This window comes from Peromyscus californicus, unplaced genomic scaffold, assembly GCF_007827085.1.
Source record: "Peromyscus californicus insignis strain IS unplaced genomic scaffold, ASM782708v3 Scaffold_4__1_contigs__length_199733344, whole genome shotgun sequence".
Lineage (NCBI taxonomy): Eukaryota > Metazoa > Chordata > Mammalia > Rodentia > Cricetidae > Peromyscus > Peromyscus californicus.
Genome location: NW_026294562.1, coordinates 178160685 through 178172975, shown reverse-complemented (window position 1 = coordinate 178172975; position 12291 = coordinate 178160685). Strand labels below are relative to the sequence as shown.

At 43.4% G+C, this 12291-nt stretch overlaps 1 pseudogene; it reads left to right on the top strand.

Annotated features, from left to right (window-relative positions):
• Positions 1-1576: 1576 nt before the first annotated feature.
• Positions 1577-11849, top strand: LOC128124121 (uncharacterized protein C2orf78 homolog; annotated as a pseudogene).
• The last annotated feature ends 442 nt before the right edge of the window (positions 11850-12291 follow it).

Here is a 12291-nt window from a genome sequence, read left to right as displayed (position 1 = left end):
ATCCCATTTTCTTCACCCATGGCAATGCTGTTGGACACTACGTTTGTTCTCCAAACAGTGCTGCAGTCAACATTGATGGGAAAGTACATCTCTAATATATTGAGTTCTTTAGAAAGGCATATAAGAACCATGTGGTGGTCCAGGTTTTGGCTGTTGGAGGACCTGCCACACTGACCTCCAATCAGGCAGGAAAACTTCCCCTCCCTTCCATCACTGTATAGCATTCCTTTCTGTGAACTCTCTCAGTGGTGGCTGTCATTTCTTTTCTAGTTGGCCTTGGATGGCATCTAGGAGGTTCACATGTATGTCCTTAATTCCTCCTCAATCTGAACCTTTGTATGTCCTCACTCTCCTTTTTATGAAATTGGGGAGGACTGTCTTTTTCTTTGTCCTTTAGTACCTGGGTTGTCTTCTTTCTTATGATTTATGTATTTTATCTAATTCTAAATAATCTAGATTTTAATCTTCCTACTGAGGTAGCAATAGCAAAGATGTCCTCCTGTTCTCTAGGACCTCCTCTCAAATAACTGTTTGTTTATTCTGGCAACAAATTCTTTACTTCCCTGAGAGACCATCTGTCAACTACAGCCAGGATTTCTTGAGTGGCTGGTGTGTTGTTCCATTCGGGCCTGTCTGTGAAGATTCAACTCTTTTGCATACTCTGTGCTCTCATACTATCAGGGTTACTCACGCTATGGCCTCTGAGGCACATGGCATTTCATTTTGCAGGGTGACACATAGGAAATATAACTCATTTATTTATTAATTTGCTTTTAATTTATTGAACCATGTTCTCTCTCCATAACCCTGAATGTTAATGAACTGACTATGTTGTAGCATGAATCTTAAAGAGTCCTATTAATAAAAACAAACTTGAAGCCAGGTATTGGGATGAATGCTGGAAGATCAGAGAGACAGAACAAGGCACAGCTTCCTCACCTCATCAATTCCTCAGCTGATGCTGTTTCCTCAGACTGGAAGCCTCTGAACCCTTATCCAGATTAATCTCAGCTGAACTGCTTCTCGAAAGCCTGAATGCTTAAGCAGCCTAGTTCCTGGTTTTCATGCCTTATATACCTTTCTGCTTTCTACCCTCACTTCCTGGGATTAAAGGCTCACTTTCTGGGATTAAAGGCATGTATCACCATGTCTGGCTGTTTCCAATGTGGTCTTGAACTCACAGAGATCCAGAGGGGTTTCTGCCTCTGGAATGCTAGGATTAAAGGAATGAGTGCCACCATTTTCTAGCCTCTGTGTCTAGTGGCTGTTCTGTTCTCTTACCCTAAATAAGTTTAATAGCGTGCACAATATTTTGAGGAACACAATACCCCCACACTATGTTGGTAAGGCTAGCCTTGAGCTTACTAACATCAGACTGCCTCTACCTCTGTCACTACCTCTACCTCTGCCTATTACTCGGCCTCTGCCTCTAAAATAGCCCTGGACCTACCCCTGATCCTGGCCCTATCTCAAGAGTGTTGAGACTAAAGAAATGCTCCCACAAACTAAATGGAATCAAGTTTCTTTCTGTCTATGTGGATATCCAGGTTTCCCAGCATGATTGGAAGAAGAGGACATGTGTAAGCCAAGGTGCATTTTTGGTACCTACCCCAAATCCTCCCAGAGACTAAACTGAATGTGTTTACAACTGGAACTCAACTCAGACTGATGTTTCTGAATATCTGCAGCTGTGGCAGAGATCCTAAGAATGTCATCCATCTGTTGTAGGGGCCTAAGTGCAGAGGTACACTGAGAGGAGGGGTCATCCCACTTACCAGGGACTGACTTCTTCCTTGACTCTTTTTCAGTGTTGCAAAGGGAAACTTCCCTGGGAATCACACCTCAAGCCAGAGACTCCCTCAGCTGCAGAACAGAACTGTGCTACTCCTACACCCTGCATTCCCAGATAAGGACACCAACTATTGATGGGAACAAGTCATTAACTGCCCCCATCCACAACCTTCAGAAATCCTGGTATTGTCACAAGCTCCATGACTGGAACAGAAAATGACAACCTGCATGAGATGGCAGCAAATATGTCAATGCCTCTGGATGTCTACGAGTGCACGAGAGAAAACCAAGACCCATCTCTCTTCCCTTTAGCACATCCGGACATGCAGCATCCCTTGCACTTCACTGATGCTGGGAGCCTAGGGCAGAAGCTTGCTTCTGACAATGCCACCAGGGAAAGCAGCAGTCTTGGTCAGGATGAGCCTGGGACGTGCACAGTGTGTTGGCCTCCAGCATGGACTTTGCAGACATGATTACGCTGGTGGCAGAAGTTCACCTCCCTAAATGATCAACTCCCTCTCTGAACTAAACCAATTCCAGGTTCCCACAGCCACCCAATGCAAAGACTCCATAGTCATCAGGAGCGATCAAGCCCGGTAAAGGTACAGTGTCTTCAGCACATCCTTAAACCAGTTGAGGATGGAAGAAAAAGGCTCTAATCCTCTTCACATACCTTCTCTGGTCAGAATCCAATATCAGGACATGGTAGAGGAAGAGAGGCTGGGGTCAGTGCTGTGGCCAGAGAAGGGGATATTAATAACATGGCCCAGCAAATGGAAGGAAAGCTCAGAAAGCCACACTCTGCAGGCCCAGCAGACCTAGGAATCATATAATACAAGATCAAGAGAACTAGAGAAATCAATTCCAAGAAAGCTGAAGGAGCTGAAGCCATCAATTCACTGTCCTCAACACCAAGAGGAAGCAGGAATTACTGGAGCTCAGCCATGATAGAATTAACAAGCCTCAAACCCACCTCAGCATGCACATGCTGGAGTCTGTGAAGGTCTGTCACTCACTGGAAGAAGGGAGAGAAGAAAACTGGCATCTCCTGAACCTTCAACACTTTGTGCTACTCTGTGCTCTAACAGTTTCAGAGTTTGTTACACTTTGGCCTCTGAGGCATTGGGCGGTAATTATCTTTGCCAAGGGTTAATTATAGTAAACAGAATTCAATTATTTACTAACTCACATTTAGTTTCTTGAGAAAAAGACCCTCTCCATAGCCCAGCCTGTCCTGGACCTTGCTAAATTGAACAGGCAAACATTGAACTCAGAAAAAGCTGCCTGCCTTCCCCTCTCCCTTTGTCTGCATGTCAACCTCAGCCTCCCCTACTGCGTACACCTCTGCCTCTTCCTCAGCCCCTGCCTCAAGAGGGCTGAGACTAAAGGAATGCAGCAAGAAGACATGTGGAACCCAGGTTCTTTCTGTAAGGTGGATAACCACGTTTTAGTGCATGACTTCATGAATAGGCCATGTGTAGTCCAGGGTGCATTTTTGGAACATACCTAAAATCCAAAGAGACTAAACCACATGTATTTCCAAATGGAACTTAACTCAGATTCATTTTTTTTCTGGCAATCTACCTTGTTTCAGTTATAGGCTGTGCTTGCTACAATACCTGTGAATCACTAACCTCATATGAGATGTGCTAATACTATCTTGGATATGTAGTGCTTTTATGTTAAAGTTATGATTGTTTTTCTACTTCTATGAAGTGGGGCATCTGATTTTTAAGAAGGAATTGTATTCACCCTGTAAATAGAGTTTCATGGTATATCTTTCTTCACAATATCTAACCTGCAACTAATGTGTAGGCCCAAAAGTGTATGCTCTAAGAAGAGCTATGTCCAGAATCACCCATCTAGAAAATGTTAACAAACCCAGCAAGGAATGTTCCTACTACCTGTATGCAATGATCCTCACAGGGACAAATTTGACTACACAAGAATAATGGAAAGCAATGGTTTAGGGAGACCTCTGGTTTCTATAACTCTCTCTGTGTGTGTAGTTTTAATTACAGATTTGCACACTAACATGATATTACTGTGCTTCACTTTACACCTTAGGAGTAGTGGAAACACATTTGGATGCATAACTTCTAACCTTGAAATTATTGTTTTAATCTTTATGTATTCAAACTAAGGGTCTTATAAAATAATCCTTATTAAAGAAGCTCAGGAAGCATTTTTCATATTAAAGCAATTCACACAATGCTGTAATTGTATTGAATCCTCAATGTCATTAATTATCATTGTACTATTCATTGAACACAATCTTTTAAAACTATACATTGTATACTGAGCCCAGTAACTTTGTGACCAAGCCCTACCCATTCCTTAATTCTCACCAAAAATCTTAGGCATTGGTCATATGCTCAACAGCATTGCCTTCAATGTCAGGAATGGAACATGAAGATGTGAGTAATCTAGCATCCATATATAGAGACAGCATTGGGAGATATTTGTCTGGGACTAGATACATATGGTATAATATGATTATTATGAGTTAAAAGAACTCTCCTGCAATCACTTTGACTACATTCATCACTTTAGCTGAAATGGTTCTGTTGTGAGTAGACATCACATATTCCTCCTCCATTGCTCTGTTATTGGACAGCAAGATCAGGTAACATAGATATTCCTGAAAAAATGCCGCGATCTGTACCGATGTGCAAAGCGATAATGAAATAGACCTGGTGTTGGTGTTTAAAGTCACTCCATACTGAAATAGAGAGAGGGTCGAATACTTCACATTATACCCACCAATTTATTGGTATTTCCTATGGAAGAAATACTGGGAAGCCCCCTACTTTCAGTTAACACTCCATTTCTATTCTCTAGCATCAAGAAAGACCATTTCCTAATGGGCCTGTTGTTCAAATTCAAGTAATGTCTAGAATGACAAGTCAAGTTTTCATGAACCTCCATGGCTCCTTTTACTATGTACAGTAAAGCTTCACTGCCAAAGACCTGTCTATCACTGCATCCATCTCTTCAATTACCCAACCATTCCAGTCAACAAAACAATAGGAGTTGTCTTCCCTCTAGACCTGGAACTCCTCAGTCACCAGAGATTTTGTGGTGGGTTGCAGTACAAGATAAGAATTCCCTTCTGTGTATGAGTACACATATCAATTCAGAGAGTTATTTCGAATATACCTCGCAACTCTACCTTCTCTGTACCAGTGTATATATCTCTCCTGACATTTTAGTATGGGGGAGAGACAGCCAACATCCTAATAGCAAATACCAGACAATTCTCCCGCAAAATGATGGAAGAGGCTAGCTTGGCCTATGAAAGCCAGTCCGCTGTCAAAAAGGGGATTCCAGCTTGCGACAAGTCTTACTCCTTCGTAGCTTGCTACTCAATCAGTTCAGCGTTATTTTACTTTGGGCTCATGACTTAAACAGGAATGAAATAGTTTTCATATTCTGGGAAGTCCTAAGGACCTTCTTGGCCAAAATCTCCTGAGGCTTAAGCCCCCCCTTGGCACTTAGCATTTAGCAGGCATATGTCTTCAGGGAGTGCCATTTTTTCACCCATGCAGGATACCATCTTTCAAATTATTTAATTTGCATTTATTTTCCTGGAGATGCTGTCCCAAAATTTTATTTTACCATATTTATTTTTTACCTCTTGAAAGCTCTTTCTTTTCTAGAGAGCAAACAGAAAGATAGTAGCAACTGAGAAGTGGGAACTTGGAAAAGAATTAAAAGGCCTCAAGGGTACAGAAACTAAAACCAGTATAGGCTCTTAGAGAAAAAGAAGTTATTTATTACACTGAATAAAAATTAATGTGCAAATGTTTAAAAATAAAAAAAGCACAGAAAAGATGGGAATTAAACACTGAACACTATTCTAAATATATATGTATATATATATACATATATATATATATACATACATATATCCCTTATCTATGTATCTCTCATTTTTTTCCATTCTCAGACTTCTCAGTAACACAGGGCCAGTCATGCTCTGCCCACTTGCGTCTATGCTGCTACAAGAGAACACTTTTTTCAGATTGGTCTTTGACCAGGAGCCTGGATGAACCTTCTGAATTTCAATAATAACCACTTGGAATGTGTCACATTATCTGACAATTGGTCAGTCATGAAGGAAACTGCAAGGGTGAAAGACATAGGCAGCCATGTCATCTATGAAAAATGACATTCTTATTGCAGAGTTTTGCCAAGCCCTATAAAGCATGAACAAATTTGCATGCAGGAACAGTTCTACTGAGCTGAGCTTGTTGATGCAAACTACAGCAGTAGCTCAGTGTAAAAGAGGTCCCAAGGGAAAGTGCTGACAGCTCATGTGAGTGCAGGAGGAGAGCTAAACAGGCTCCAGGGTCATTTTCAATGAGGACTGACAGACACTGTCATAGTAGTGCTTCTTGAGGCAGTTAGAGTAAGAAATGTCTATAAATGCACACTACACCCATGCCATGAGACAGTCTATGAACCCACCATTCAGTGACCAAAGAGAATGATAACAATCACAAATGAAATGAGGGAACACACAAGATTTACCCATATTTAAACAAAATATCATATACCTGTCTAAGAAGATACACTGAGATGGGAAATGGGTTGATCTTCTTTTCAAATATTAAGTGAAATTGTAGGATAAAAGAATCAGCCAAAGAAACACACTGTAGCCCTGAAAACAGAGTGAAAACGGTAAAAAGGGCCTGTGAAAAAAACACACTTTGGCCCTGAAGCCAGAGTCAGAGAAACACACTCTGCCCATGACCCACTCAGCACAAAAACCCAAAAATCCCTAAGCAGGAAAACCTACCCAACATAATCGAACCAATCTCTGGGTTTGTCCAAACTCAGGGACTGGAATCTGAGCAATTCTCACCCTGCGAAGCTTCACCCTGGAAAAACTCCCCCACTAAGAAGCCATACATAAGTCCTGTACCTGTTCAGTTGGTAACTGCCTTTTTTCTTTCTGGCAGAGGCAGTCACGCTCCTGAATTCTTCCCCAAAAATAATCACTTGAATGTGGTTTGGGTGAGACCATCTTGTGTCAGAAGTAAGCAGAGCAGAGAGGGAACATTAGCCACAGTGGAGCCACAGTGGAGCAGAGCAGAGCAGAAATGTAACACTTTCCCTGGGGGAAACATTCCCCTAAAGAGTAGGGTTGTTACATTAGGGAAAGCTTTCCCTGGAGCAGAGATGTATCCTGCTACGCTTAAGTTCACTTTGTGCTATTCCTTGGCTCTCAACAGCCGAGATCCCTTTCCATTCAGCTGCAACACTTACAAATACACCTACATTGCTTTTTTCATGTAACCCACCACCACATACCAACAAACGCCCTCCTCCTCCAGGTGTTCCAGGTTCTTTTTAGCCCTTTCTCAGAAAAAAGCATGGCAGAGAATGCTAGAAGCCCAAAATTCTGCAGAGTCTGTTGCCAGGAGGAAAAAGCTTCAGTAACTGTCACACTCACTATTCTTGTGGATGAAGAGAGAAGACCAGCAGACTCAATGGCTAACTACCTCAACACAGTAAAAAGGGAGGCAAGATAAAAAGAATGACCACATTTCTGAGACCAGAGTGAGAAACAGGATGAGCTCCCAATCAACAGGGGTTACCCCTCAAGTGCTTGCTACTACCCCCAGCCCCAAATTACAAGCATTTTCACAATGAACAGAAGACCACTGCTTCTGGAAGTTCACCATGATACTTCCCACCACTCTAAGGATACAGGTTCACCATAGACCAAGAATCAAACCCTACCAAAAAGGGACGAAAAGCAGAGAAGGGAGATGTGAGTACTGCCTGGACCAACACAGATTAAGGAAGGTATCTAAGAGATGAAACTCAAAGAGAAGATTCTTGGAGTTCATCATCCAATGTGATCTCATTACACTCAGCCCTGTCCAACACACTCACAATGGAGCCCTTTGATCTCTTGCTTGGGTCATGGATGATGACGATGTTGGCTCATAAACCAGATCAACTGATACAGTTTCTCACCCAAATTCCCTCCTCCCATGTGGTCCTCTCCTTCCTGCCCAATGCTACTGACTGTATGTCTAGTGTATGCTGAAAACACACTCACTCCTGGAAGGTGACACCTCATAGGAAGAATAGACACAGCTTCATCGATGATCGGTATAAGAAGCTCTGCCAATACCCTGGACTAAACCTCATGAAAGGGGGACTTCCATGTCAGGATTGCCTTCTTTCACTAGCACACACCTCAGCCTCCATAGCTACTGTTGATCTCCTGGCATTCTCTCCGACCAATCCCATCTGATAGCTCAGAATCCGACCTTCGCATTGGCTGCTGCCCCGTTTATGACATCATTCTCCCTCCAACCCAACCTACCAACTCTGGTAGGTTCTTGGGGTTGCCACGGCAAAGCCTGTAAACAAATTTGGATCATCACAGGTCACCTGTGACCAGTGACCAGTAAGTGCTGTCTGATACCGGAGACACTTGCCACTCAGGTCAGCTGATCAGACAAGGACAACCAATTCTCTTGCTCCATTGTACTCTGGATTGCTGATACTCTCCCTCTGACCATGGCTGGTAAGGAAAGAAATTTGAAGACATTAAAAAAATAAGAGATCACTTCTCCCTTATTTTTACTTAACTTTTAAATTTTTGTGTAATGGGTATATTATTGATGCTGATAGAGATATCTGGTATTGAATGTCACATTTAGATTTGGTTCTTACTGGGGTTAGAAAATATGAATATTAAAAAAGGACAAATTGCAGATATGACCCTGGAGGTACACAAAGGCAGTTAGGAGCTGAATGTTACAGATAACCACAGATGAAATAAAAAGATAAAAAGATATTGTCACATCCCAAACCATTATTATGCAGCCCCACTGTTGAGATTAGTCTAGGTAATGGTTTCCTATCACATGTAGAAAAAAATATCCAGCTCTAGTCCCTGGCTCTTATACTCTATCCAGCCCATCTTCCACAGCACTCTCCACAACTGTTGGTTGTTATGGATGTTAACAACACGGGCGGGGTACTCCACAGTCAGTTGTTCCCTGGAAGAGAACTGCCACACCAGTGTGTGCAGGAATTTCACAAGGATTCCCTACTAGGAGAGTTACAAGAAATTAACAATTACTGTGGAAGTGTTCATTGAAGAATCAATTTAACCAACTTTTAATTAAGAAGTGCTCATTGAAGAATCAAGTGAACCAAATTTAATTAAGAAACAATCTTATTCAGAGATGAACCCTATACTACATTAGAAATTGCAAAATGTCACTTGAAACATAGGGACTGAACACAAAATGTTATCAGCAGGTTGTATTCATGCAGTCATATTGGATGTGTACTGAATTTATACAAAAAATAAGAATTAATGGCTTACATAAAAAGTAGTGGGGAGCTAGATGATGAAGGGATTCTTCGTTAAATACAGTTCTTATCTATGATAATCCTGATACATCATTTCATTAAGAAAGCTCAGAGTAGAGCCGAGCCCAGTGGACATGGAAAGAACCTATAATGCCAGCACTCTGATGCAGAGGTAATCCAGTCTGTGTGATTTCAAGGCCAGACTGATCTAGGTACAGAGACTCTCTCCTCTCTCTCTCTCTCTCTCTCTGCATAGAGGAAGATCTGCACAGAACAGGACAAAGGCACAGGCATGAGAAGCTGTCTAAGGTTCTCCTACTTCAAACACTTCTGTTCTGGCACACAGGTGTGAGAACAAGACAAAGCAGGGCAAAGAAGGGTGTTGTCTAGTCAGAGCAAGTGTCAATGTGGATCAACTAGGAATTGCATGCCTACACAGGAAGAACAGGAAGCTCATCAAATGAGTGTCATCCTATCCATTACCAAGAATCATTCTGAACCATTTGTTTGGGATATGTGAGGGAAAATAGGTGTCAGACTCTCCCAGACAGGACAAACTGCAGATAATAAAGCTCCTCATGGGAAGCCACACAAATTCCATCTCACTGTTCTTCCCACTTTCCTCTTCCTTCCTACAGAAAATTTCCAACGTGCACCTTTCTTTGGGACAGAATGTGCCTTGCAGCCTTCTGCATGTGTGCTGAGGAATGCTCCACCCTTAGCAGGAAGTGTGTGCAACTTCTCCATGGTCTCCACCCCAGCTGTGAGTTCAGCATGGCTCCTGCCATCAGACTCCAGCACTTGTTGCCAGCAACTCATGGACAGTGCCTATCCCTACCTACCAGATGGCACAACCATGGTGACTGCACTGACTGGCCATGGCCAGAGTTCTGCCTAACCACTCTCCTGTCCAGGTGTTCTCCAGTGGGATCCCAAGGGAAGCACTGACAGGGGGAGCTACACTCCAGGACTTCAAGGTAACTGTCATTGACCAGAATACCACATTCTCCTCCTTGTCTATGACAGCCCAGGGTGATAATATTTTAGATCCCAATTCCTTAGTCCTCTCGTATCCAACAGTATCTGCCAGCCTTGTTCAGGCCACACCACCACAGGTGCCAAATCAAGGATACAGCCTGGCACCTTCCTACCAGGATGGCAGCCAGGTCTATTACAATGACGTCAACAGCCTGGGTCCTCTGATGGCTGAAGAACTCAGGCAGTACCTGCAGGCCTGTGTCTCTGTGTCCCATTCTGGGGGTCAGGCCTCTGCCCTGCAATGAGGGATGGTGGTAATGTCAAAGGAGATTCAGGCTATGAATGTCCAAATACCCTTCACCACCTCTGCCATCTACTATCCCACACATGCTCAAGACATACCAGACAACAGTCTTCAAGGTGAGTAAAGCCAGGAGGGGAGGAGTGAGATCAGCACTCACAGTAGACACAGTTTGAACTTTCAGCAGTAGATGTCCTCAGGGAAAAAGGATGGGAGTCCTGAGAGCTGAGCCTTGGCCTGGCTCACCATCCCACGAAGAGTTGGTGGGCAGTGCTGGGTCCAGTGACGGGGCTATTGACAACATGCCTAAACACTTGGAGGGCAAGGCCCAGATTGCCACACCTAGCATGCCCAGCAGAGCTAGGGCTCAGGGGCAAGACAAGACCAAGAGAACCAGAGTAAACAACTCCAAGAAAACAGAGGAGCTCAAGAAGTCAAAGAACAGTGTCAAGGAGGAAGAAAACACCACCAAGCCAAAGAACCAGAGGAAGAGGAAACTTCTGGAACTCAGGCATGACAGCTTTAAAAAGCCTCGAACTCGCCTCGGCATGCACATGCTAGAATCCGTGCAAGTCTTTCACCCACTGGGGAAGAAGAGTGAGAAGAAAACTGGCATCTTCTCCTCCCGGGCTTGGCTATACCTCAGCATCAGCAAAGATCCCAGGACAGGCCCAGTCACCACATCCCTTCTGGATGTGCCAAGTGATGACCGAGGCCCTGGCAAACCCCGAGCAATGCTCAGAGACCAGAGAGCAATCTCCACAGGGAGTGTCCATCTCCATCCCAGTATTAGCTGCCCCCACCTGGGAAGGTCAAGTTGGTACCTCTGGCTTTCCCAGCCCTGCACAAGCCACAAGCAAGACCTGTTTCTAGAAAGCCTCTCTCCCTGGCTTCACGGAGGCCCCCAGCAGTATGCCCTGTGAGGCCTCATTCCCAATCGGCTCAGCCTACCACACTCAAGCCATCTAAACCAGCTCCTGCCAGCACTTCTTTGATGGCCTCTGACAAGCCAGTTCTGCCTATTGCTACCAGGGCCTCACGAGCTAACATAACCAACCACATCCAGCCTTGCACTGGGCCTCAGCCAGCTGTCTGTAGGCCAGAATCCTACGGGACATCATCTCACACTTCACTCCAGAGGGAGCTTGCTTCTGCTGACAAGAACAAGGCCCCATAAACCCCCAAACCTCAAATCCAATATATACTGCAAGACTTCAGCCTCCAATCAATTCCATGGAGAAAAGTTGACATTCCAGGGACAGTCATCTCACAGCCCATCACAGAAGAGCAGAGACCAGAGTGGGAAGCCATGAAGTGGCAGGCTCAATGGGAGAGAGAGAATGCTGCCAAGTACACCTCTCTGGGAAAACCACAGCTCTTCCTTCAGAGGCAGAAGGATATGGAAATTTCTACATATTATGGCTATGTCATGTAAGGGCTGCCCTAGACTTTGGAACCCAGTACTAGTCAACATAGAGAAGGTCAGAAATAGAGACACATATACATGTATGCATTGTATATAAGAACTTGGACGTGTATGTAGGTATGTATTGAGTTAACGTGAATAATAAGCACATCCCAGGATTTATATAAAAATGGTCAGACATAGTTTCTATACTTGTAAATAGCTGAAGACACTAACACTAAAAGTGACTGGAGAATCTAAAGTCAGTTACATTTTATTCATGAGTAAGTATATAGAGAGGGTTTTGTGAGTTTCTTGGTACCTTTGCTGCTATTCATTTATGTTGTCTAAGTAGTAATATATGTTACATAAGTACATCCTATGATATAAGTCCCCTGGTAGTGTTATTTAAGGTAAAAATAATTAGCCCAAACCTGTAGTGGTAATAAAATTATTCTTCCTGACTTTAATT